Raw genomic sequence first — 26,325 nt, 5'->3', positions numbered from 1 at the left:
GTATTATTTCCCAGAATAGTAGATATAATTGTCATCTGAAGTAAATTCACCCATTCCAGTCCATTTTAGTTCACTGATTCCTAAAATGTCTATGTTCACTCTTGCCATCTCCTTTTTGACTACTTCCAATTTACCTTGATTCACGGACCTAACATTCCAGGTTACTATGCAATGTTGTTCTTTACAACATTGTTCTTTACTTCCATCGCCAATCACATCCACAACTGGACATTGTTTTCACTTGGGCTCTGTTTCTTTCTTTTTTTTGGAGTTATTTCTCTACTCTTCTCCAGTAGCATATTGGGTACCTATGAACCTGGGGAGTTCATCTTTCAGTGTAATATCTTTTTGCCTTTTCATACTGTTCATTGGGTTCTCAAGGCAAGAATACTGAGGTCGTTTGCCATTCCCTTCTCCAGTGGACCACGTTTTGTCAGAACTTTCCACCATGACCCATCCGTCTTGGGTGGCCCTACATGGCATTGCTCATAGTTTCACTGAGTTAGACAAGGCTGTGGTCCATATGATCAGTTTGATTAGTTTTCTGTGATTGTATTCATTCTATTTGCCCTCTGATGAATAAGAATAGCACTCAGTGCATCTAACTTAATTGTCCAACATTCATACCCAGTGCTTGATGCTAACTGATCATGGAAACCAAGACTGTCCTTTCTGTAACCTACCCAACTCCTATCATCTGTGTGTGTTTCTAACTCTGTGCCCTTTTGTGTGATTCCTAGCATTTAAACCATTCTACTTTTTGTGTTCATAGCCTGTGCATCATTTAAAACTCTTTCAGTGCTGCTTTCTTTTCCCTGACTGCTCATCATGATTTCCTATTACACTTGTTTGAGTCAGACAATGACTACTGATTAAAGACTGTTTATTTACTACAGTTTCTGTATATTTCACTTTAACACTTTAAGAACACTTATTTTTTCATAGTTTTATTCTTGTAAGACTTATCAATAGATAATAGACTTTGTGTGAGAAAGTACTTGTCTGCACATCCAGCACAGTGCCTGGAAAATGGCCTCTGGTCAGTAAGCACTTAGTGATTGTCCACTGACTCCCTGAAAGCTTTGGGAATTCTTGAGTGGCTATCATTGAGATTATCTGAGTTATGTTATAGTAATAATAATCTGTTTTATCTTTTGATTTTCAGAGGAAATGTATGACTGAGATCACTCTGCAATTTCCTTCTCTTTGGTTGAGTTTGATTACATTTGAATGTGTTTTTCTCAGAGTAGTCAGTATTGGTTTTATGACAGTGACTTCCCTGGCAGTCCAGTGATTCAGACTGTTCTTCCACTGCGGGGGTGCTGGCTCAGTCCCTGGTTGGGGAACTAAGGTCCCACATGCCATGTGGTGCAGCCAAAAAATTAGAAAAAAATATTGAGGTCTCAGGGCCTACATTGAAATATCACAAAATCATTGATGATAGAAGGAATGTGTATATAGCTCATGTCCTGTGGTTCTATATAAAGCTTGGGTTTTCTTTGAATATGATCTTTACGTTGTTTTATTTTAAAGCAGCTAACCAACACTGTTAAGGAGGTGTTTGTATATGTATGTTTCCTTTTCTCTGAGTGGAAGAGAAATTCAACATTGTGCAGCCTTCGTGCTCATAGATGATAAAGTGCAGTGAATTGTGCTTGTCTTGAATACCCTCTTCTGTTGGTTTCAGTACAAATGTAGAATCTGCGCTGGTTTCTAGGCAGTAGTCTGAAACTTGGAACAGAAAATAACTGATATGTCTGCAGAAGCAACACACTCAATCTTTGGGAAAGTAATTTGAAAATTTGTGTTATATTTAAGTGATAAAAATTTTAGATAGTATGTTTCTAAAACTTGCCAGGCATAAACTCTATAGTTTTCTTGCCCTTACTTGAACATCTTGCTCAACTATCTTGCTGTTACTTCTAGAGAAGTAAAAAAAAAAAAAAAAAAAAAAAAGAAAAAGAAAAATAAAAATGTGAAGGAAATAGAAATCAGAATTGGAAGGACATTTGTGGTGCAAATTATATACATCTACCCTAGTACTTCCTACTGTTCCTCCATCTATTTGTCATGAAATGATGGGACCAGATGCCATGATCTTAGTTTTCTGAATGTTGAGCTTTAAGCCAACTCTTTCACTCTCTCCTTTCACTTTCATCAAGATGCTCTTTAGTTCTTCTTTGCTTTCTGCCATAAGGATGGTGTCATCTGCATATCTGAGGTTAGTAATATTTCTCCCAGCAGTCTTGATTCCAGCTTGTGCTTGATTCAGCCCAGCATTTCTCATGATGTACTTTACATATAAGTTTAAAAAGCAGTGTGACAAATATACATCTTTGACATACTCCTTTCCCTATTTGGAACCAGTCTATTGTTCCATGTCCAATTCTAACTGTTACTTCCTGACCTGCATACAGATTTCTCAAGAGGTAGGTCAGGTGGTCTGTTATTCCCATCTCTTTCAGAATTTTCCACAGTTTGGGGTGATCCACACAGTCAAAGGCTTTGGCATAGTCAATAAAACAGAAATAGGTGTTTTTATGGAACTCTCTTGCTTTTTCGATAATCCAATGGATGTTGGCAATTTGACCTCTGGATCCTCTGCCTTTTCTAAAACCAGATGGGGAAATGGTGAAAACAGTGACAGACTTTATTTTGGGGGGGCTCCAAAATCACTGCAGATGGTGACTGCAGCCATGAAATTAAAAGGCACTTACTCCTTGGAAGAAAAGTTATGACCAACCTAGATAGCATATTCAAAAGAAGAGACATTACTTTGCCGACTAAGGTCTGTCTAGTCAAGGCTATGGTTTTTCCAGTAGCCATGTATGGATGTGAGAGTCGGATTATAAATAAAGCTGAGTGCAGAAGAATTGATGGTTTTGAACTGTGGAATTGGAGAAGACTCTTGAGAGTCCCTTGGAGTGCAACGAGATCCAACCAGTCCATTCTGAAGGTGATCAGCCCTGGGATTTTTCTGGAAGGACTGATGCTAAAGCTGAAACTCCAGTACTTTGGCCACCTCATGCAAAGAGTTGACTCCTTGGAAAAGACTCTGATGCTGGGAGGGATTGGGGGCAGGAGGAGAAGGGGACGACAGAGGATGAGATGGCTGGATGGCATCACTGAGTCGATGGACGTGGGTCTGAGTGAACTCCGGGAGTTGGTGATGGACAGGGAGGCCTGGCGTGCTGTGATTCATGGGGTCGCAAAGAATCGGAGACAACTGAGAGACTGAACTGAACTGAGTTGCCAAGTAGTGTCTGACTCTTTGCAAACCCATGGCTTGGCAGCTTAAAGCACACCAGATTGTCCACCTCCAGCCCTCTTGTCTTTGTTGTTGTTTATTTATTTATTTTTTAAAATTTTATTTATTTATTTTTTACTTTATTTTACTTTACAATACTGTATTGGTTTTGCCATACATTGACATGAATCCACCACGGGTGTATGCAAGCTCCCAATCCTGAATCCCCCTCCCACCTCCCACCCCATATCATCACTCATGGCCATTTCTTGTTTAAGCTACTGAAAGTGATTGTTATATCTCAGTTGAACATATTTCTAACTCGGTCCTCAGTTTCCTCATTTATAACTTGGAGATATTAAAACTGCCTGCTTCATACTGTTGATATGTGAACGAAATGAATTAAGTGAGAGGGACAGCAAAGTGCCTGGCTCCGAGTAAACACTAAATAAGGTTTAGATAACATCATTATTCCAACCTGAATATTTTCTTCATTATATTTGTGTTAGAGATTTATGTTACAAAATAGATCATATGCAATTCAGTGCAGCTTTATCATAATCTTGTCTTCTTTTCTGAAGATTCCTTTTAGCATTTTTAAGAACAGTTTTGTTGAGGTATTACTGACTACAGTAAACTGTACATATTTAAAATTACTGATATGATAAGTTTGGATGTATATATTACCTGTGAAACCAGGTTGTTGATATTTCTTCTGGCAATCTTGATTCCAACTTGTGATTCCTCTTGTCCGGCATTTCACATGATGTACTCTGCATATAAGTTAAATAAGGAGAAAGTGAAAGTCGCTCAGTCATATCTGACTCTTTGCAACCCCCTGGACTGTAGTCCATGGAATTCTTCAGGTGAGACTACTGGAGTGGGTAGCCTTTCCCTTCTCCAGGGGATCTTCCCAACCCAGGGATTGAACTCAGGTCTTCTGTAGGTCCCCTGCATTGCTGGTGGATTCTCTACCAGCTGAGCCACAAGGGAAGCTCAAGAATACTGGAGTGGGTAGCCTGTCCCTTCTCCAGAGGATCTTCCTGACCCACGAATTGAACTGGGGTCTCCTGCATTGCAGGTGGATTCTTTACCAACTGAGCTATCAGGGAAGCCCTTTAAATAAGGAGGGTGACAATACGCAACCTTGTCACACTCCTTTCCCAATTTTGAGCCAGTTAGAGTATAAACTAATTCTATTTGGAGAAGCGGTCTAAAGTTTAGACCATCACTATAATCAAGATAATGAATGTATCCATCACCCTCAAAGGCTTCATCACATACCTTTGTAATCCCTTCATTCTTCCGGTCATCCCCTCCGGATGACCACTTGTATGCTTTCTATCACTATAGATTATTTTTCAGTTTTTAGAGTTTTATATAAATGGAGCCATACAGTATGTCCTTTTTTTTTTTTCTGAGAGGGATGATTCCGGCCTCTTCCACTCAACATAATTATTTGGAGATTCATCCATGATTTCGCCTGTTCAATAGTTTCTTTTTATTGTTGAAATAGCATTCTATGACATGAATACACAGACATTTGTTTTTACCTATTCATGAGGAACTTTGAGTATTTTTAATTATTTTAAATTAAAACATTTAGTATCTCTCTCCTGAAACTCTTTGTTTATAACTCTAAAGGAACATTTCTCATAATGTGTTAAACTAGGTTGTTTTCATACACCCTGCATTAGACTATTCCTGTCCTTCAAGATAGCGGAACTGTGTATTTTTTGTCCTTGCTCTCCCAGCCCCTAGCATAGCAGTATAGTTTCAAATTGGTGCTCCATGTAAACAGCCCTCTTAGGTGAAGCCCAGACTTTCTCTTCCTCCTGTGTTGTCTTCATTATCACCATTTACTCATTCAAAAAGAAAGCTGAGAGATGTTTGTTTGCTGCTTTTGGAAAATATACTTTGTTTATGTATAATTCATATGCAATAAAAGTCACCATTTTTTTAATTAAAAAAAGTTATACAGTTTCTAAAGGTTATGCTCCATTTACAGCTATTACAAAATATTGGCTATATTTCCCATGTTGTGCAATAAATCCTTGTAGCCTGTCTTACACACAATCGATTGTACCTCCCATTCAGAGACCCCTAACCCTAAACCACTAGTGTGTTCTCTATATCTGTGAGTCTGCTGCTTTTACATTCACACGTTTGTTGTATTTTTTAGATTCCACATATACGTGATACCAGGTAGTTTTTGTTTTTCTCTAACTTGTTTCGCTTAGCGTCATGTCCTCCAAGTTCACCCATGTGTGGAGTCATTCAGTCGTGTCTGACTCTTTGTGACCCCATGGACTGCAGCCCACCAGGCTCCTCTGATCATGGGGATTCTTAAGGCAAGAATACTGGAGTGGGTTGCCATGCCCTCTTCCAGGGGGTCTTCCCAATGCAGGGACTGAACCCTGGTCTCCTGTACTGCAGGTGGATTCTTTATTGACTGAGCCACAAGGGACAAGTTCACCTACATTGCTCCAAATGGCAAAATATTATTCTTTTTTTTGACTCAGTAGTACTCCATTGTGTATAGTTGTTAAGTTGTGGTTGACTCTTTTGCCACTTCATGGGCTGTAGCCCACTAGGCTCCTCTGCCCATGGAATTCCCCAGGCAAGAGTACTGGAGTGGGTTGCCTTTTCCTTCTCCAGGGATCTTCCTGATGCAGGGACTGAACCTGCATCTCCTGCATTGGCAGGTGGTTTCTTTACCACTGAGACACACACACACACACACACACACACACGTGTGTGTATGTACATATGTGTGTGATATATCTATGTCTATGTGTATATTAATGTGATATATATATATATATATATATATATATATATATATATATATAAGCTTCTTTATCCATTCACCTTTTGATGGACACTTAGGTTGCTTCCTAAGTGTCCATCAAATAAATAATGTTGCTATGAACATTGGGAGGCATGTATCATTTCAACTTATTGTTTTTGTTTTTTTTTTCAAACATATACCCAGGAGTGGAGTTGGTAGACCATATGGTAGTTCTGTTTTTAATTGTTGAGACCCTCCATACTGTTTTCCACAGTGACTGCACCAATTTACAGTTCCATCATTAGTATGTGAAAGTTCCCTTTTCTCCACATCCTTACCAATATGTGTTATTTGTGTTCTTTTTGATGATAGCCATTCAGACAGGTGTGAGGTGATAGCTCACTGTGATTTTATTTGCATTTCCCTGATGATTAGTGATGCTGAGCATCTTTTCCTGTGTCTGTTCACCATCAGCTTTCCTCTTTGGAAAAATATTTATTCAGTTCTTCTGCCTCATTTTTAATTTTTTGCTCTGTGGCATGGCTTGCAGGATCTTTGTTCCCTGACCAGGGACTGAACCCAGACCCTGGTAATGAAAGTGCTGAGTCCTAACCACTATACTGCCAGGGAATAGCCTCCCCATTAAAAAATTTTTTTAATGTTGCATTGTATGAACTGTTTATATATGTTGAATATTAATCCCTATCAGTCATATAATTTACAAATATTTTCTCCCACTTAGTAGGTTGTCTTTTTGTTTTGGTGGTTTCCTTTGCTATGCAAAAGCTTTTGTTTACTTAGGTCCCATTTGTTTATTATTTGCTTTTATTTCCTTTAGGAGATGGATCTAAAAATATTGCTGTGATTTATGTCAAAGAGTGTCCTGCTTATTTTTTACTCCAAGAGTTTTATACTACAAAGCTATAGTAACTAAAACAATGCAGTACTGGCATAAAAACAGATAGATCAATGGAACAATATAGAGAGCTCAGGTATAAACCCACACTTATGGTCAATTGATCTATGTCCCCAGAGGCAAGAATATACAATGGGGAGAAGACAGTCATTTCAATAAGTGGTGCTGGGAAAACTGGATAGCTACATGTAAAATGATGAAATTAGAACATTCTTTAGCACCATATTCCAAAATTTGTTGTTCAGTCACTCAGTTGTGTCTGACTCTTTGTGACTGTATGGACTGCAGCATGCCAGGCTTCCCTGTTCCTCACCATCTCCTGGCACTTGCTCAAACTCATGTCCATTGAGTTGGTGATGCCATCCAACCATCTCATTCTCTGTTGTCCCCTTCTCTTGCCTCAGTCTTTCCTAGCATCAGGGTCTTTTCTAATGAGTTGGCTCTTTGCATTAGGCCAAAGTATTGGAGCTTTAGCTTCAGCATCAGTCCTTTCAATGAATATTCAGGACTGATTTCCTTTAGGATAGACTGGCTTGATCTCCTTGCAGTTCAAGGGACTCTCAAGAGTCTTCTCCAACACCACAGTTCAAAAGCGTCAAGTCTTCTGCCCTCACCCTTCTTTATGGTCAACTCTCACATCCATACATGACTACTGGAAAAACCATAGCTTTGACTAGACAGACCTTTGTTGGCAAAGTAATGTCTCTGCTTTTTAGCATGCTGTCTAGGTTGGTCATAACTTTTCTTCCAAGGAGCACATGTCTTTTAATTCCATGGCTGCTGTCACCATCTGCAGTGATTTCTTGGAGTCCAAGAAAATAAATTAAAAAATAAAGACCTAAATAAAAAACCTAATATAGGACCAGAGACTCTAAAACTCTCACGTTCCAAGTGGACAGATCAATGACTTTGAAAAATGTATTATACATAGAACCAATTAAGATATAGAACATTTTTAATGTTCCCCCAAAGTTCACTCTTACACCTTGGCATTTTCGTAATGTCAGTCTCTTGCAGCCCTCTGTCCTAGGCATTTACTGGTCTGTCTGATTTCTATCAGTATAAAATGGCTTTGTCTCACCTGTACTTTCATACAAATTAAATTACTCAGTATGTACTCTTTATTTCCGGTTTCTTTCAATTTGTATAATATCTGTGAGGTTCATTTGTATTACATTGATTTGTCTTTTTAATTGAGGGTATTTAATCCATTTACATTTAGTATTATCTTTGAAATATTTGGGTTTCAGTGTACTGTCTTTTTTTTCATTCCATTTTTTTTTACCTCTACTTTTTCCTCCGTTACCCATTCCTTGACTACTTTTAATTGATTTGAATTGTTGTTTTGCAAGTGTGTTTCATTTTATTTCCTCTATTGATATCTTAGCTCTACCTTTTATTATTTTTAGTGATTGTCTAGGGCTTACAATATATATATCCTAACATAGCATAGTCTGTGTGTTAATAAAAGTAATATTCTACCTTTTTGTGTTTCCTAAATCCTTTACATACATCGCATTTCTCATTTTACAAATATAATAATGTTAATCAGAATTATTCCATTTACACCCTTTCCTAAATTCACTTTTTCATTTAAAATCACTCAAATGACTTTCCCCCCTTTTTTTTTCTGGTACTGAGTTACCTCCTAGAAATTAAAAGGCGCTTGCTCCTTTAAGAAGATCTATGACCAACCTAGACAGCATATTAAAAAGCAGAGACATTACTTTGCCAACAAAGGTCCGTCTAGTCAAAGCTATGGTGTTTCCAGTAGTCAGGTATAGATGTGAGAGCTGGACTATAAAGAAAGCTGAGTGCCAAAGAATTGATGCTTTTGAACTGTGTTATTGGAGAAGACTTGTGAGAGTCCCTTGGACAGCAAGGAGATCCAGCCAGTCAATCCTAAAGGAAATCAACCCTGAATATTCATTGAAAGGACTGATGGTGAAGCTGAAACTCCACTACTTTGGCCACCTAATGCAAAGAACTGACTCATTTGAAAAGACCCTGATGCTGGAAAAGATTGAAGGTGGGAGGAGAAGGGGACAACAGAGGATGAGATGGTCGGATGGTATAACCAACTCAATGGACATGAGTTTGAGTAAGCTCTGGATGTTGGTGATGGACATGGAAGCTTGGCATGCCATAATCCATGGGGTCACAAATAGTCAGACAGGACTGAGTGACTGAACTTACTGAAGTTACCTCCTAACATGACTTGTCAAGTTTATTATGTTTTGAATCTTGTCCGCATCTCTAAATTAATCTACTACTGCTTCAGCTCCAGGGATACTGATTTTCTTAGCATACTTCAAATACATCTGGCTGTTTGAAACATTTGTATCTTATATAAATTGTTCCTTCTGTCTAGAATACCCATTCTCTCTTGCCTTTTATACACCCCCCCCACCCCAACCCTAGGCAGGTTGATAAGAAGTCTGGGGTACTTGAGGAGGAGAAAGGGATCTGGGGCTCTCAAGAAGCAGGTAGGGGTCTAAAATTCTCAAGGAGGACGAAAGGACAAAGGTCTTTTTTTTTTTTTTCCTCTCTCTCTTTACATTCCATAGTCTTAGTCACATAAAATGTTTTTTTCTTTAAACTGATTATTACACAACAAAAAACTCAGTTTAAATTCTGTGAAAAGTGAAAGTGAAGTTGCTCAGTCGTGTCTGACTCTTTGTGACCCCGTGGACTGTAGCCTACCAGGCATATAACAACAATGTTTTCTGATTGAGGACAGTTTCTATTTCTTGAAAACCTCTGACTAATCCTGTTATCTTAAATGTATATTATGGGAGTGGGTCTGGTAAAATCTTTCTATTGTTAAGTTCTAATCCTCTTATCTTAAATGTAAGCTGTGGGAGTGGATCTGGAAAAAATTTTACAACCTTGAGACATTCTTTTTATTTATTGTAATAACTAATTTAAAAAGTGTATAGCTCCCTTGCTAAAGACTGGCGCATGGGTGGGCGGGGGTGGGGGGCGGGGAGGCGGTGTGGGGCACTCTCCGATCCCCTTCTGATGTCTGTGTCAGAAGCTTTCTCTGACAGAGAAGGCTTACTTTAATAAAACTCTGCTACACAAAAGCTCTTGAGTGCTCAAGCTTGGTCCCAGGTCCGAGATCACGAATCCAATATCGTTCACTGTAAGTTATCACACCCCTAGTCTAGCCTTCAAGATTCTTTATTTGATGGTGAAGTAGCATGGGGCATCATGGGATTCTGACCAGCAGTCAAACATCTGCAAAAGAAGAAGTGATGGGGAGTTATTGCCCTGGGGGACACCACTGACCAATGAGGAAGAGGTGGTGGTGGTTTAGTCGCTAAGTCGTGTCCAACTCTTTGTGACCCCATGGACTGTAGCCACCAGCCTCTGTCCATGGGATTTTCCAGGCAAGATTACTGGAGTGGATTGCCTTTTCCTTCTGCAGGGGATCTTCCCAACCCAGGAATCGAACCCAGGTCTCCTGCACTGCAGGCAGATTCTTTGCTGACTGAGCTGTGAGGGAAGTCCATGAAGAACAGAGTAATGAAAATGCTTTGTGCTTTCTTTTCCTGAGAGGTTATTAGTGTGTCCTATAAGACTCAGTATCCAACCTTCTGTTTCAGTAGCCAGTCAATTCAATAACAAATCTTTTTTTGACTCTCCTTCCTTTCCCCCTTTGTGCCTTCTTCCCAGGATTTTGTTCCCTGTAACATACTTCTCTGTCTTAGGTTCTGTATTCTGAGGAACCCAGGCTGAGAAAATACAATTATTACCTGTACAACAAGTACAATGCCCATAACTTCCTCCAGATCAGTGGGGTTTTTTTTTTTTTTTTAGATATCTTGAGGCAGTACTTTATTAAGCCCTAAAACATGCAGCTGGTAAAAGTAGAGCAATTCTGATTGGAATGAGAATGAGGCCAAAGTTTTGTAAAACAAAAAACAATATACTAATTAAGCTGTGAACTTCATGAGAATTAGAAAATGTCTTATTAATCTTTGATTCCTAAGAACCTGGTACAGGGTCTGGCTCCCAGCAGGTAGTCAATAATATTTATTCCACTGAACTACATTTAATTGAGGGAAGCTAAAGTCTAGATAATATAAATAATTTTATTTAGTCTACAGTGATTATGGATACAAGAACAAAACAAATACAGTTCTAATACTTTTTCTGGAAACGTGAGGTTTATTAGGAAAGGCAATAAAATGTTTCTGCAAGCTCAAGTTTTTCTATTCTTGACTTTGTATATTAATTTTCAGGTGGATGTCCAGACTTATGTGTTATGTCATCAGTAATACATTGAAATAGAATTTTTAAAGATCCTCTACATTCTTGAAATTGTTTAGTAATAAAAGTGAAAGGGATGAGAAAGAAATTTATAATTATTTTATTCTTATCAGTGTGGAAAGAGTGAGATTATAAAGTAAAGCTAACATCTAGAAAGTAAGGATACCACAACAGAATCAAAGAGCCACAAATGGAGCCTCTTCTTATATACTGTGTTGATAGTGTTGAAGGGTGTCATCATTTCTTAAGCATGCCAAAAATCCAGAGGGGTAGATTTTTTGAATTAGATATTCTGAACAAGATTTTCTGAGCATTCAGAGGTGGGGGAAAAGTGAAAAAAAAAAAACTGACCTGGAAATTTATGCTCTTATAATTTAGCAGGATATAGTTTTATGTGTATAAAGTATTTAATCAATTGGTTCATCAATTCACCTACTCACTACCCACCCATTATAATGGTGTTAGGATTGACACTTAAAAAGCTCCCATGAGAATCTGTTCTTTACCATCAGTCAATGAATTTTTAAAGTTCAGTTCACTTCAGTTCAGTCACTCAGTCATATCCGACTCTTTGCGACCCCATGAAGCGCAGCACGCCAGGCCTCCCTGTCCATCACCAACTCTCAGAGTTCACCCAAACCCACGTCCATCAAGTCGGTGATGCCATTCAGCCATCTCATCCTCTGTCATCCCCTTCTCTTCCTGCCCCCAATCCCTCCCAGCATCAGAGTCTTTTCCAATGAGTCAACTCTTTGCATGAGGTGGCCAAAGTACTAGATTTTCAGCTTTAGCATCATTCTTTCCAAAGAAATCCCAGGACTGATCTTTAGAATGGACTGGTTGGATCTCCTTGCACTCCAAGAGACTCTCAAGAGTCTTCTCCAACACCACAGTTCAAAAGCAACAATTCTTTGGCGCTCAGCTTTCTTCACAGTCCAACTCTCACATCCATACATGACTAGTGGAAAAACCATAGCCTCAACTAGATGGACCTTAGTTGGCAAAGTAATGTCTCTGCTTTTGAATATGCTATCTAGGTTGGTCATAAGTTTCCTTCCAAGGAGTAAGCATCTTTTAATTTCATGGCTGCAATCACCATCTGCAGTGATTTTGGAGCCCCCCAAAAATAAAGTCTGACCCTGTTTCCACTGTTTCCCCATCTATTTGCCATGAAGTGATGGGACCAGGTGCCATGATCTTCGTTTTCTGAATGTTGAGTTTTAAGCCAACTTTTTCACTCTCCTCTTTCACTTTCATCAAGAAGGTTTTTAGTTCCTCTTCACTTTCTGCCATAAGGATGGTGTCATCTGCATATCTGAGGTGATTGATATTTCTCCCGGCAATCTTGATTCCAGCTTGTGCTTCTTCCAGCCCAGCGTTTCTCATGATGTACTCTGCATATAAGTTAAATAAGCAGAGTGACCATATATAGCCTTGATGTACTCCTTTTCCTATTTGGAAGCAGTCTGTTGTTCCATGTCCAGTTCTAACTGTTGCTTCCTGACCTGCATACAGATTTCTCAAGACGCAGGTCAGGTGGTCTGGTATTCCCATCTCTTGAAGAATTTTCCACAATTTCTTGTGATTCACACAGTCAAAGGCTTTGGCATAGTCAATAAAGCAGAAATAGATGTTTTTCTGGAACTCTTTTGCTTTTTCCATGATCCAGTGAATGTTGGCAATTTGATCTCTGGTTCCTCTGCCTTTTCTAAAACCAGCTTGAACATCTGGAAATTCATGGTTCATGTATTGCTGAAGCCTGGCTTGGAGAATTTTGAGCATTCCTTTACTAGCATCTGAGATGAGTGCAATTGTGCAGTAGTTTGAGCGTTCTTTTGCATTGCCTTTCTTTCAGACTGGACTGAAAAATGACCTTTTCCAGTCCTGTGGCCACTGCTGAGTTTTCCAAATTTGCTGGCATATTGAGTGCAGCGCTTTCACAGCATCATCTTTCAGGATTTGAAATAGCTCAACTGGAATGCCATCACCTTCACTAGCTTTGTTCGTAGTGATGCTTTCTAAGGCCCACTTGACTTTACATTTCAGGATGTCTGGCTCTAGGTGAATGATCACACCATCGTGATTATCTTGGTCGTGAAGATCTTTTTTGTATAGTACTTCTGTGTATTTTTGCTACCTATTCTTAATATCTTCTGCTTCTGTTAGGTCCATACCTTTTCTGTCCTTTATCAAGCCTATCTTTGCATGAAATGTTCCCTTGGTATCTCTAATTTTCTTGAAGAGATCGCTAGTCTTTCCCATTCTGTTGTTTGCCTCTGTTTCTTTGCATTGATCACTAAAGAAGGCTTTCTTATCTCTTCTTGCTATTCTTTGGAACTCTTCATTCAGATGCTTATGTCTTTCCTTTTCTCCTTTGCTTTTCGCTTCTCTTCTTTTCATAGCTATTTATAAAGCCTCCTCAAACAGCCATTTTGCTTTTTTGGATTTTGTTTCCATGGGGATGGTCTTGATCCCTGTCTCCTGTACAATGTCATGAACCTCAGTCCATAGTTCATCAGGCACTCTATCTATCAGATCTAGGCCCTTAAATCTATTTCTCACTTTCACTGTATAATCAAAAGGGATTTGATTTAGTTTATACCTGAACTGGCAGAGAAGGCAATGGCACCCCTCTCCAGTACTCTTGCCTGGAAAATCCAATGGACGGAGGACCCTGGTAGGCTGCAGTCCATGGGGTCGCTAAGTGTAGGACACGACTGAGCAACTTCACTTTCACTTTTCACTTTGATTCATTGGAGAAGGAAATGACAACCCACTCCAGTGTTCTTGCCTGGAGAATCCCAAGGATGGGTGAGCCTGGTGGGCTGCCTTCTATGGAGTCGGACAGAGTCGAACATGACTGAAGCAAATTAGCAGCATACCTGAATGGTCTAGTGGTTTTCCCTAGTTTCTTCAAGTCTGAATTTGGCAATAAGGAGCTCATGATCTGAGCCACAGTCAGGTCCCAGTCTTGTTTTTGCTGACTGTGTAGAGCTTCTCCATCTTTGGCTGTAAAGAATATAATCAATCTGATTTCTGTGTTGACCATCTGGTGATGCCCATGGGTAGAGTCTTCTCTTGTGTTGTTGGAAGAGGGTGTTTGGTATGACCAGTGTGTTCTCTTGGCAAAACTCTATTAGCCTTTGCCCTGCTTCATTCCGTATTCCAAGGCCACGTTTGCCTGTTACTCCAGGTGTTTCTTGACTTCCTACTTTTGCATTCCAGTCCCCTATAATGAAAAGGACCTCTGTTTTGAGTGTGAGTTCTAAAAGGTCTTGTGGGTCTTCATAGAACTGTTCAACTTCAGCTTCTTCAGTGTTATTGGTTGGGGCATTGCCTTGGATTACCGTGATATAAATGGTTTGCCTTGGAAACGAACAGAGATCATTCTGTCATTTTTGAGATTACATCCAAGTACTGCATTTCGGACTCTTTTGTTAACCATGATGGCTACTCCATTTCTTCTAAGGGATTCCTGCCCTCAGTAGTAGATATAATGGTCATCTGAGTTAAATTCACCCATTCCAGTCCATTTTAGTTCGCTGATTCCTGGAATGTTGAGGTTCACTCTTGCCATCTCCTGTTTGACCATGTCGAAATTGTCTTGATTCATGGACTTAACATTCCAGGTTCCAATGCAATATTGCTCTTTACTGCATTGGACTCTGCTTGTATCATCAGTCACTTCCACAACTGGGTGTCATTTTTGCTTTGGCTCCATCCCTTCATTCTTTCTGGAGTTATTTCTCCACTGATCTCCAGTAGCATATTTGGCACCTACCGACCTGGGGAGTTCTTCTTTCAGTATCCTACCATTTTGCCTTTTCATACTGTTCATGGGGTTCTCAAGACAAGAATACTGAAGTGGTTTGCCAATCCCTTCTCCAGTGGACCACGCTCTGTCAGACCTCTCCACCATGACCCCCCCGTCTTGGGTGGCCCCACAGGGCATGGCTTAGTTTCACTGAGTTAGACAAGGCTGTGGTCCTAGTGTGATTAGATTGACTAGTTTTCCGTGATTATTTTTTAAATTATGTTTCTTTAAATAAGAACTTCAAACTTTTATGGATAGCAAGTTAGTGACTGAGTTTCATTTCCTTTGCTGTAAACACTGAACTTATTTATGAAAGTTGTTAGGAAAATATACCCTTGAAATACAGCTATTCAATCATTCAGCATATATGTCAGTAATACATACTTTGTATTGAGTGCTGAGGATTCAGTGGTAAATATAGTTGAATAGATTTCAGAGATGGAAGGAACACCAAGAGATGTTATAAGACGAGCTGGTAAGGCATAGTTACTGTCTATGAGACACAGACATGGAGAAAGGTTGTGACTTGTCCAAGGTTACAGAGCTTGTAAATTATTCCTCAGAATATATAAGGTTATTTTTAGGTATAATTTTGATTTGCATGAATCTTCTAAGCATTACTGAATGATATTTATGAAGTCAGCCAATGGCAAATAGGATCATTGCACAAATGAGAAGCCACTAAAAATAAACCACTACTCTTTTTAAGAGGAAAGGGTTAGGGCTTCCCTGGTATCTCAGATGATAAAGAATCCATCTGCAATGCGGAGATCTGGGTTTAATTCCTGGGTCAGTAAGATCTCCTGGAGAAGGGAATGGCAACCTACTCCACTATTCTTAACTGGGAAATCCCATAAACAAAGGAGCCTAGTGGGCTACAGTCCTTGGGGTTGCAGAGAGCCAGACATGACTGAGTGGCTGAAATATATAGGATGGAGTTGGGGGAAAAATTTAGGATCATTTCAGTTCATCTAAAAAGTTTTCAAACTTGAGTCTTTTCCCCACTGTGTTGCATGTGGCTTAAAGTGTTGAAACATAAAGTGTTTTTTGAGAATCTAAAATGTGTTAGGTACTTTAATATCTATTAACTCATTTAATATTCACAACTACACTGTGATGCATTGTATCATTAAGTATGATTAGCTGTTTCAGCTTGGTGTCAGAGGATGCATCATTCCTTAGTGATCATCTTTGTTCAGAGTCCGACACACAGTCTTGTTCAGTAACTGTGCTATTATGTGGTCATCCAGAGGTTAACAGGCCCACGCAAACTGGTCCCTTCTCACCAAACTTATCAGTCTGACTATAAATCAGGGCATCAATTTATAAGTCTCTATGAGGAAATTAACTGCCAAGTAGACTAGATATTCATGTCAGCTTGTCAGAACCTTTTATTCCCTGAGGAAAAGAACACTAGGGAAATTAAAGACAGGAGGATGCTAAGGAAGTAAAAATCAGAAGAGTTGGATGCTCTTAATAAGGAGAGTGTCATGCGATTACTGGAGCTCAGTGTTCCTTCTCTGCCATTGGAATATACTTGCCTGCCTGAGGGATCTGAATATTATTTTTACCCAGTCATTTCCCTCAGTCAATATTGTCTACAATCATGGCCAGTTGTATACTCAGCCGCAGTAAGAGAAAATAGATAGGGAGAGCCTTAAGCTTTGTTCCCTGAAGTCCTCTAGTTTGGGCCAAGCATCTACAGGTGTTAGAAGAAGGAACAGAGAGGCAGTTTATGGATTACTTATAATAATCAGGACAGAGATTATGACAGTGATAATCTCAGATAGTGACTCAAGTTTTATTATGTGTTAGAAATTGTGCTAAGAGCTTTACATCAATTACCTAACTTAACTCTCATGACAAACATCTCCAGTGAACGTTTAATATTCTTGTTTTATATAGATGAGGAAACTGAAGTTTAGAAATGTTAAAAGATAATTCACTGGAAAGTGGGTGGTCCAAACCAATGGATTAGGGGCATCTCAAGGTTAGTGTGTCCAAAGCCGATATCTTCATTTCTTCTTAAAACATGTTCCTCTTCCAGGTCTGAAACCTCCCTCCTTCCATCGCTCCCTCCCTCCCTCCTCCTATTCTCTCTCTCTCCCTACTTCTATCCTTCCCTACTTCTCTTCTTCACTCCGTCCACTCTCAGTTCCTAACATCAGAAAATATAGTAAATGTCACCTCCAAAATACATAGTGGATTTTCCCCTTTCCTTCACCTCTCCAGTCACCACCCTAATCCAGTTACAGACCACCTCCTGCAGTACCTAGGCTCCCCCCACCCCACAAACCAAACATTGTCCAAAGAGTGCTATTTTTCTTTAGATAGGTAAAAGTTACGTAACATGAAGTCAGTCATTTTAACCATTTAAAAAGTATACAATTGAGTGGCTTTTCATATATTCACAATGTTTTGTAGCCATCACCACTTGCTAATTCTAGAGTACTTTCAAAAAGAAACCCTGATCTATTAAACACTTTCCACTCTTCTTCCCCTGAAAACCAGTGATCTGCTTTCTGTCTTCAAAAATTTGTCTATTCTGGACATTTCATGTAAATAGAATCATATTTTGTGGGCTTTTAAAAAAAATTTGTGGCTTTTGTGGCTTCTTTCATGAGAAATGTTTTCAAGGTTCATCCTTGATGGAACATGTATCAGTCCTTAATTCCCATTTATGGCTGAGCAATGTTTTATTGTGTGAATATATCACATTTCGTTTATTCATCAGTTGATAGACATTTGAATTGTTTGCACTTTTTGGCTATTATGAATAATACTTCTGTGAACATGTTTTAACACCTGTTTCAACTCACTAATCTTTTTAAAATGAAAATCATGTAGTTTCCCTATGTAAAATCCTTCAAAGGCTTCTTATTGCAACCATATTATCTTCCAAATGGCTTATTTTTCTAATTTTAATTTTTTAATTTATTTTTTTACTGCACTGGGTCTTTGTTGCTGTGCGTGGGCTTTCTCTAGTTGTGGTAAGTGAGGGGCTACTCTCTAGCTGCCGTGTACAGGCTTCTTGCTTCAGTGGCTAATCTTTTGTGGAGCATGGGTTCAACTGCTCTGCAGCACCTGGAATCTTCCTGTACCAGGAATGGAACCCATGTACCCTGCATTGGTAGGCAAATTGTTAACCACTGGACCACCAGGGAAGACCCGAGATGTTTTCTTTTGGCCCACAAGGGTCTACATGCTCTGCCTCTTCTTTCTCATTTAAGCATCTTTCCTCTTCCCTTAATATGGGCAGCTGTACTTGCCTCCATTTCTTTCAGCTTCTCAAGCCTGTTTAGAGTATTCACACCTACTGTTTTATGCATTTCACACCTGAAATGCTCTTTGCAGTACTTCACATGGCTAGTTTATTTCATCTTTCAAATCTCCATCCTTAATGTTGCCTTCCCTGAGAGGTTTTCCCCTAACTCTATTATTCCCTATTTCCTTCCAATAGTTTCCCACCTATGATTGCATCGTTCTTTCTGTCACCCTCACAAGAATGTCAAGTTCCTTAAGGTCAGGAATTAAAGTGTACCTGTTTTCATCATTAATATTTACACCTGTGCTTAGTGCACTACTTGACATAGAAGAGGCACTTCATAAATGTTTGAATAAATGAGAAAGATCACAGATGTTGGCTATGAGAGTAGTTCAGTGTTTAGTGACAGGTATGCATGCATGCTAAGCCGCCTCTATGCCACCCCATGGACTGTAGCCTGCCAGGCATCTCTGCCCATGGGATTCTCTAGGCAAGAATACTGGAATGGGTTGCTATGCCTTCCTCCAGGGGATCTTCTGACCCAGGGATCGAACCCATGTCTCTTACGTCTGCTGCATTGGCACGCAGGTTCGATGCCACTAGTGCCAGCTGGGAAGCCCTAACAGAGGTGCACTGACAAAAAAGAGTTAGGTGGCACAGGATCTTCAGTTATGCTAGCATTTGAAAATCTCAGCAGGTGAGTGTTCAACAGCGCAGGTCAGCCATGGGTTCAAGGTGGAATCTGAACCAAGATGGGAATCTAGTTAAGTAGTCAGAGGAAAACCTGTGCATGTAAAGTCAGAGTTCAGGAAAAAAGTGCATGGTTAATTTGATGTCAGTTCTAAACAAACTGACTAAATTTCCTTAAATATCACCTGTCTAAAATCAGGATTGGGTCTTGAAAGCAGCCTGGGACTGAGGTCACAGCCATAAAGCCACATCCTTTTAGGAGAGGGTGACTAACAAAAGATGAGGATGTAGGCAGGGGTGACAAACTCAAAACTGTTAAACACTGATAGACTATGCGCTTCAAATCATCAATCTCTCTCCATCAATTTTAATTAATACGTCATCCTTATCCACTTGATATGAATAGATTGTGGCCAAATCACCTCATGTCCCCTTGCCTTCTGGATATGATCACCAAGCTCTGAAAATCTATGATCCTCCATGCCATAGTTTCCAAGTTTCAAATGATTTTTTCACCGTACACAATTGATGTTGGCTCTGAAGTTATATGTATTTGTGGGTCCTTTCAAAGTGGCACTGATTGACTTGAAAAAAACATCATATTTCAGAACACATAGCCCTTCATCTTAAGGCTGGAGATATAATTTCAGAAAAAAAGAATTTGAGTAATATTTAGTAGCAAGATTTCCTAAATTATTTTTTAATATGGCAGTTACTTAAAGGTAAATGCATAGGTTTAAAAAATCATCTAACTTTAGAAAGTTAACATCCAAACAATTAAACTTTTCTTTATTTGATCTTCCTTTTGTGTGGGCTTTGCTCTAGTTGTGGCAAAGGGCAGCTGTTTTGTGTGCAGGCTTCTCAGTAATGTGACTTCGCTTGTTGCAGAGCACAAGCTCTCGGGCATGCGAACTTTACTAGTTGAGACACGTGGGCTCGGTAGTTGTAGCTCCCAAACTCTGGAGAACAGGCTCAGTAATCGTGGTGTATGGGTTAGTTGCTCCACAGCACATGGGATCTTCCCAGATTAGGGATCGAACCTGTGTCTCCTGGACTCGCAGGTGAAATCTTTACCACTGAGACACCAGAGAAGCTCCCAAAAGTTTTTTTTCCCCACTAAAGTCATTAGATCAATCTATTCTCTGAGGATTTCATTTTGATTTTTGTCTGAACACAAGCTAGTAGAATAGAAATTTATTGGTACCTAAATTGATTCATGGGGTCGCAAAGAGTCGGACGCGACTGAGCGACTGAACTGAACTGAACTGAAATTGCAGGATTAGAGTAAATCTTTCTCATTCTTTGCTGTGCAATGAAATGTGATTATAACTGAGTCTGTACAAACCAGAGATATGTTAACAAGATTCTTAGACAGGAATTAGACATTTTCCATGACTGATTAGGTAGCACTGTAATGAGACAGATCTAGTCTTGGATTACAATTAGAAGTTTGAAGAAAGAAGTCTTAAACAAATTTTATGAAGTACAAAAATGGTTAAGTGCAGCAATATGAAATGTCAGCTCTGGGCTTCTTAACATGTAACTTTGAAAATGAAAAGTTAAAGAAAAATGTGATAACATTTAAAAATCTAAAAATAATTTTTGAAACAAGTCTTGAATTTGGACATACTTATAAGGAATAAAAATACAACTCAAGGAGAAGATATTTAAGGAAAAGAATGGCTACATAAGCAAATGTAGAAGGAATAATGGAAGCAGAAAATTGCCATTTTGCAGCCATTATTGTAATAATGGATTCAGAAGAATAATCGATGAGTGCTAAGTTTGAAGAGGAATGGGATATTTATGTGTCATCAGAGTATCTCCTTAGAGATTACCTAATAATTATAAAGCAAGAAATGGTAACTTGAGGGTGGAGAAACTTGACCCTACTTTATTGAGTGATCCAAGTTAACATCATAATGATGGAATAAACTGAGTTTGATTCCTGATATGATACACTGAGAAAGTCACAACACCATTTCAATAGTTTAGTTCAGTCGCTCAGTCATGTCTGACTCTTTGCAACCCCATGAATCACAGCACGCCAGGCCTCCCTGTCCATCACCATCTCCCGGAGTTCACTCAGACTCATGCCCATCGAGTCTGTGATGCCATTCAGCCATCTCATCCTGGGTCATCCCCTTCTCCTCCTGCCCCCAATCCCTCCCAGCATCAGAGTCTTTTCCAATGAGTCAAGTCTTCGCATGAGGTGGCTAAAGTACTGGAGCTTCAGCTTTAGCATCATTCCTTCCAAAGTAATTCCAGGGTTGATCTCCTTCAGAATGGACTGGTTGGCTCTCCTTGCAGTCCAAGGGACTCTCAAGAGTCTTCTCCAACACCACAGTTCAAAAGCATCAATTCTTCGGCGCTCAGCCTTCTTCACAGTCCAACTCTCACATCCATACATGACCACAGGAAAAACCATAGCCTTGACTAGATGGACCTTAGTCAGCAAAGTAATGTCTCTGCTTTTGAATGTACTATCTAGGTTGGTCATAGCTTTTCTTTCGAGGAGTAAACGTCTTTTAATTTCATGGCTGCAATCACCATCTGCAGTGATTTTGAAGCCCAAAAATATAAAGTCTGACACTGTTTCCACTGTTTCCCTGTCTATTTCCCATGAAGTGATGGGACTGCATGCCATGATCTTCGTTTTCTGAATGTTGAGCTTTAAGCCAACTTTTTTACTCTCGTCTTTCACTTTCATCAAGAGGCTTTTTAGTTCCTCTTCCCTTTCTGCCATAAGGGTGGTGTCATCTGCATATCTGAGGTGATTGATATTTCTCCCGGCAATCTTGATTCCAGCTTGTGTTTCTTCCAGTCCCGCGTTTCTCATGATGTACTCTGCTTAGTATTCTTGCCAAAAATGCATAACTTGAATCTAATCATGTGGACACATCAGACAAACCCAGTATCTAATTTATTTATCTGTGGTCATGTAGAGAATGTCCTTGTTCTTAGGAAAGAAGAATGAAGTACTAAGGAATAAAACGGCATGATGTTGCAAATAGTTCTGAAATGGTTCAGGAAAAATATCTTGTGGATGTGCACGTGTTTGTGTGTGTGGGTAGAAAGAGAAATATGGCAAAGTGGTAACGGTGAATTTGATTGAAGGGTATACAACAGTTCTTTGTTCTCTTCTTCCAACTCTTCTGTAAGTTTGAAATTATTTCAAAATAAAAAGTTAAAGAAATAAAAAGAGCGATTAATAATAATCTGCCGGAGAAAAGGTGTTCTCTTCTTCCTGAGTCACTATCAGTGAATAGAAAGCATGTGACAGTGCCCAAGTGAAACTGCAGACTCCATGGGGCAGAATGGACGGCAGAGTTGGTAGATGAGCTTGCGGCATTATGTATTAGTATAATTTGGAAAACAAGGTTGAGCTTCTTATAACTAGTTCTGAAGATTGTTACCTTATGTGGATAATTCAGTTTATTTTGTAGATATTAACAGGGCTCCTATTATATTTCAAAACCTTTGCTAGATGCTGGGGCTCCTGTGATGACTAACTCTCTTGTTCTCAGGTCACTGACACTTGGGAAGAGGGGACAGCTATAAAAACAAATTTAATCTTAGACAGTAAAAGTAAACATAGATAAATGGATGCAATAATTATGATGGTATGGGGAGGAGGGGTGGGTATGGTGGAGGGGAATGACAGTGAAGCCCAGGAGTTTTCCATCTGATGGCGGGGGTGGGACGGATGGAGCAGAGAGATTCCTGGCAATGGGAGCAGTAAGGACAGAGGCAGGAGATAGAAGAAAGGTTGGGTTGTTTTGGGGACTCAAGTAGTTTGGTGTTGTTGTGTATATAGCTTTCTGATTTTCAATTTGTAATAATAAAGCATTAGCTTTTAGTTTAATTATAGTTATGAATATTGATGACACTAAAATAGTACAAAATAATTAATGCTAGAGATCATACAATAATATAAAGGAAACCTTTCAGAAACTGTTCTTATTTTGTATTAGATGGCATTTAAAAAATAAAAAAAACTTGGGATTCCTTTTGTTTAAAAATGACTCGGGATTCCTTCTGTAAAACCTTTTGCAGCTTTTGTCAAATTTGAATAATATATGGGCTCTTTTTTAAGGGAAAAAATTCCCATTATTCCCAACAAGTGCATCTTCAGCTGCTTAGTGGCTGGGGGATCAGAGTTTGACAATGACAATGCCTTTCCATTACAAATTGCTACTATAAAAGAGATATTTTGTTTTCAATTGGCAAAAGTGTTTTAGATTATCAAAATGAAAACAAAGCAAATAAACTGCAGTAGGCAAATGGTAAGATATTTGCAGTCTTTGAGTTGAAAGCTGAGTATTCTTCATATGCAAGCTTTACACAAATTTGTAAGTAATGCATTCAGACACCCTGAGTACATGGGCAAACAACGGGATGAGTAATTTATAAAAGATGAAATAAAAATGACTAGTACGCATTTAGAATGTTCACCTTCCTGGTAATTGAAAAAGTAATTTATGATGAAAGACCATTTTTTTCACCTATAAAATTTGTAGATGTTTTTAAAATGTATAACCTGTGTTGATGAGGATTTTTAATAATAGAAAAAATTGTAAGCAATCTGTCTATTCAACAGCATTAATATGTGTTGATGTAGTATACATTTCCTGGTCATTAAAATGTTGTTTTTGAGAAATTTTAAATAAGAGAAATGCCTGTGCTATCATATTAAATGTAAGGAGCAGTGAACAAAAAGTACAATTTCACCTAGTCAAAATATACATAGAGGATTTTGATAACATCTACTATTACCATAGTACACTTATCAGTAGGAAAACTGGATGAAAGAGTATACAGGAACTCTCACTACTATTTTGGAACTCTTCTGTAAGTCTAAAATTATTTCAAAATAAAAAGTTAGAAAACATACAGAGAAAAAGGACTGATAGGAAAACAACAAAATCTTTGCAGTAACCTCTACATGGTGGAATGGTTTTTTTCCCTTTCATTAAAAAATGCTTTTCTCTAACATTTTTACAAGTTATATGCTATGTCATCATCATCATCATCATTTCTCTCTCTCTCTCTCTCGCACACACACACACACACACACACACACACACACTCCTTTCCCTAGAATTAGAACAACACAAAAGGTAAACTCAAAAGAAAAATGCCGTCTACCACAAGCAATTTGTTGATCAGTGTGACAGCTAAGCATAAAAGCAGAAATCTGAGTGCTGAAAAAGGGTCCATATGGGTGGAAGATAATACAGAGGTATCATCTGCTTAGAGGTGCACTTAACAGGTGGATGTGAACTATGAGAGTAGTTAATAAAAATAAGGATGGAGATAGATTTAGGAGACTGTGGCACTGATAATTTTATTTTAGTGATAAAGGAGATAACGAAGTCTTCTCCAAAGAGAGTAGATACCCTCAGTATTTTATGTTAGAAGAGAATTAGTCTAATTCTCTAGGTTTCTAGGAATCATAAATCATAGTAGGTTATGGGGATATTCCCTTAAGGTTGGTTTTTAATAAGTTCAAATCATTTGTTGTAGGTAACCATCTTTATACTTGTTTTTATCACAGACTCTGTTCTAAGCAACTCAACTTTGCACTGGTTCAGGTCTTCTGAAACAACAGCCTCTTATCTTAATGACTGACAAAGGTAACCACCTAGTCAAATTAAGTCCTTCTTGATGTAGATGTTGGTGTAAAATATTATTGTTCAATGTTAAATAAGGACAAATAGAAAAATGAATGCATAGTATGGTGTCACTAGGGCTGCACCTGAAACACTCCAGCCCTGTGGTTCTGTCTTTTCATCTCAAGGCCTCTGAGACACAGGGCACCCTCCTTCTGTGCCTGGGGCTCCCCATCGCTGTGATTCTGAGGAAGTCACGGTGTATACGGGCTTTGAGGTTTGCAAAGAGCACATCCTCAGACAATCTTAAGTCGCTTCTGAAACTGCCCTCTTTCTCCTGCTTCGCTCCCTCCACCTCAAGAGTTATTTTGCTAGAATCAGAATCCTTGACATTTTCTTAAAGGATTACTCTTCTCAGCCCCCTTTCTCATTGGGAAGCCAGAGCTCTTTAAAGCAACCTGGTATCAGAAGTTTTTCCTTCTAGAGGGACTAAGAAGCACTTTACATTTTGACCCTGAGTTCTACTATTTCTGTCTTCATAATTAGGTTTTAAGCCCTTGGCATTAAAGATCAGGTCTTATCTATCTGTTTACCTTCTTCAGGGTTAGGCTTTAACATTCAAAAAGGTAGTCACTTAGTAAATGTTTGCTGAAAATGATTACTGTTTTCCTTAAGGGCAGATTTTGTTCCCCCATGAAGGAAAATCTATTTACTGCTATGAAAAAAATGTTGTATAAGTACAAATTAAAGTGAAAAATATATAGAGTATGTAGCTTAAAGATAAGCTGCTGCTTTGATCTTTGGCTAAGTATTTTAAAAAGATTACAAGGGTTATTAAAAGTAGGATCTAAAGGTCTAACAAGACCTAAAAATGGGCCCAAGAATGTGTCTAAATTTGCTTAGGCTCCTGAAGGCTGCAGGCACATTGTAGTATGTGGGCATCACTGACACGGACCCCTGCTCCATGAATATATTCTAGGGGAGCCTCTACCCTCTGAGCGTGGACTGCAATTGTTCCTCAAGTAGGAAATGACAGATTTAAAGAACACTTTCTTTTATGCAGATATACAGTATTATTAACATTCTTATGCCTGGTGCAGACTGCTTCATTGTTTAGGCTTATTTGTTCCTTTGTCAAAGAGAATAACGATCACCTCCTAGACCAAGGTAAGGATCAAATGGGCACAGTGTCTGAGAATCCGTATGTATATGTAAATAAACAGTAGTTTTCATTTTATTCACAAGTTGAGATTCAGAAGTAGGTTATAACTGTGTAAGTGTATTTGAAATAGCATTAGTAGGGTTCTATGACACCTTAGCTATATTGTGGTTTATACTGGCATGTGAACAGAGAGCAGGACATTGCTACCGTGTCTAACAATGTTTGAGGGGAAGCAGTTTCTGAAAATCACGCAACTGGCATCCTCCTAGAGCTCTGGAACCATGGTGCACTTGTAAGATGAGTGGTGGCAGTGAGAGTGTCAGCTGCCCAGCTGGGGCTGACTCTGCGATGCCATGGAATGCAACCCGCCAAGCTCCTCTGCCCATGGAATTCTCCAGGCCAGAATACTGGAGTGGCTCCCTGTTCCCTTGTCCAGAAGATCCTGTCCCAGGGATCGAGCCTCAGTCTCCCACATTGCATGCAGATTCTTTACCATCTGAGTCACAGGAAAGTCCAAGTACCTAGTTCTTTTCCCTGTTGCTCATTTAGTATT

General features: G+C 39.1%; 1 protein-coding gene across 1 annotated transcript in view; it reads left to right on the top strand.

Moving 5' to 3' along the window:
• Nucleotides 1-26,325, top strand: part of SLC44A5 (solute carrier family 44 member 5) — a 450,883-nt gene that overhangs the window by 67,386 nt on the left and 357,172 nt on the right. The window lies entirely within an intron of this gene.

The sequence above is a fragment of the Ovis canadensis genome, chromosome 1, assembly GCF_042477335.2.
Source record: "Ovis canadensis isolate MfBH-ARS-UI-01 breed Bighorn chromosome 1, ARS-UI_OviCan_v2, whole genome shotgun sequence".
NCBI lineage: Eukaryota > Metazoa > Chordata > Mammalia > Artiodactyla > Bovidae > Ovis > Ovis canadensis.
The sequence above is the reverse complement of the archived record's forward strand: the minus strand, read 5'-3'. Positions and strand labels throughout refer to the sequence as shown.